The sequence below is a fragment of the Euprymna scolopes genome, chromosome 22 (assembly GCF_053919585.1).
Source record: "Euprymna scolopes isolate OS-2025 chromosome 22, ASM5391958v1, whole genome shotgun sequence".
NCBI lineage: Eukaryota > Metazoa > Mollusca > Cephalopoda > Sepiida > Sepiolidae > Euprymna > Euprymna scolopes.
In genome coordinates, this window is record NC_136503.1 from 120,186,869 (window position 1) to 120,189,627 (window position 2,759).

The window sequence follows — 2,759 nt, forward strand, 5'->3', positions numbered from 1 at the left end:
TATTAGTGTAAGTGCATTAGAATAAGCAGATATTGGCTTATAAAAATGCCTGAGCAACCCAACAGAGGCGATTAACAATAAGCTTAATCTCTTCTCAGAAGGAAGGTTAAGCTCAAAATGTGGGCCTCCTAAGACTGAACAGAACATTACCTCAGTTCTACCACAACAAAGCTACCATCAGATTTTTAATGAACAGATACTACACCTTCTCCTAACCAAAATACATAGAAATAAAATTGAATCATTTTTAATGCTGTCAGATTTAAAATGTGTTCATGGATTTCAAATTATCCCCACTATTTATCAGATTGCGTGTCATTTTAATATTATTTTCATTTTTTATCTCATATGAATGCCTTCATTGCCATTTGCCTGCTAAGATCAAGTCGTGATAGATCATGTCTTAAGCAAGCTACCGTGTGGTTTTGAGCCCTTGACATCGAATTGAATGTTGTATTCATTCGTGCATAATTCTGTTTGATGCTTAATCTTATGACCAAATGCCGATCCTGATGTCAACACAGTAATTAACCATTGGGTGTAGGAGAAGACACCTTGTCACTTTAAAATAGCAGATACAGACGGTTTCCCATCCTCATATGCTTCCATGATGATTTTTTTTTATGTGGATAATATTAGTTTGGAACTTTCCCTCATGACCTGTCTACCTTGGATGACTCTACTAGGAAGACATGACTCCGGATGGTATAGCACACATGATCAGCCATGTGAATTGGTTGGTGGTCAAGTATTTAATTGTTAAAAGAAATGAGCATTCAATGTAACCCTCAATTTTCGGCTCCACAACAGATTGGTGGCCATTTTCTTACAGATTAGCTGTGTTCGTTTTACCGACATGTCGAGAATAGAGCCTCATCAGTATTCATCAAAATATTCTTTTCATTGTTTTTACTCTCGAGTATATATCTGACACAGTTAATCAAGAACCAAATCACTCTATATAAAAACATATAAGATATCAATGGATACACAAAGTCAAAACAATGAAAAGAATATGCTGTTGTCCTTGTCCTAGTCATCAGCAAATATATCCACCTTACACACATTTGCATTAGGAAGTTCATTTATGAAAAGCAGGAATAATAAAAGCTCAACGATCAATGCTGAATCCCACTAGCATGTCATGTTCATTAAATGTATGAACATCAAGAATAATCTGGATTATTTGTTCCAGTCATGCAAATAAATGTTCATGAGAAGACCTTGTCAAATGCTTTGGATACAATTGCAGAAAACAAATATTCATACATCATTTAATTGGAATTCATTATTGAGATGAGTATTATTTATTGATTGCGGACTATCATCCTCATTTTTCTTAGATGTTTTTTACAACGTTTCGGCCAACTATTCCTCTGGTCTCCATCAGATGATAAATGCAATGGAACTTCGAATCTCTTAACTGCATTCTCAGCAATTATTGCCATCCATAGTTATTGTTGTCTCACCATGTTTTGCCAAGTAAGCCTCTGATCGGCTTTGGGTAGGATTGAAACTGCTATCTTCAGACAATCTCACCTGGAACCGTAGTAATTCAACGACTCTATCAATTGTGCCACGGTCCCCGAAGGTCGATCAAGGTTGAATTTTTTGGTCTTATAAATTCATGTTTATTTATTATCTGATCTTCCAGGGTCGGGTCCATACCGAATGGTATATATAGTATTTTAATTGGAATTCATTATTGAGATGAGTATTTATTAATTGTTAATTATATAGATCAGATAAGGATGATGATGATGTTGATTTTTATAACGATGGTGAATGATGATGATGATGCCAGTGATGATGATAATTATGATTATGTTGATGATGATGATGACGATGGTGATGATGATGACGATGATGATGATGATTATGATGACGATGATGATCAAAGGCTGCAAATGACAAAGTTCTCTCTGATTCTCTCTCCTCTGATCTTCAGCGCATGGTACAATGGGGGAAGAGGTGGCTGGTTACTTTTAATGCATTTAAAACCAAGCTTCTATCTTTATATTATCAATGCTCTGATCCCCATCTGGCATCAATTGAAATGGATGGCCCTCGTCTTTTTTGTTTTGACAAGCTTCTGGGATTGACCTTTACTCTTGGTCTGAAATGGAACACGTACATCAAATCAAGGTCGATGGTAGGATCCTTCTACCGCCTCAGAAGATATCTTACTGCTGATGCAATTTTCTATCTATATAAAAGCCAAGTACGTCCAAGGATGCAGTACTGCTGCCACATCTGGACAGGAGCTGCTAAAAACAGCCTATCCTGCCTTGACAGAGTACAAAATAGACTTCATAGCCTAGTGGGGGATGCCCTTTTCTCTTCCCTGCAACCTCTCTCCCACAGAAGGAATGTTGCAAGTCTGTCGTTGTTTTATCGTTATTTCCATGGGAAGTGCTCGTCTGAGCTCCAATTTCTGGCCCCCCCCTCGCTAATCTTTCATGAAAAACACCCGTATAGCCGAAACTACTATCAATAATTTTCCCCCACTCTTTATCTGTACCTAAATCAAAACGTAGATTCCATGAACAAACCTTCTTTCTTAGAAGTGCACGTTTGTGGAACTCTCTTCCGTTTGCCTGTTTCCCACCTGACTGCAACTTGGATGTCTTCAAGTTCAACATAAACAAGTTCCTGATGAACCGCCCCCTTAAGTAAGACACTTTATCAGATCTCCATTACTAGCGATTACTACGATATTATCCCATTGATTACTGTACACACAATAACCCTTATCCCCG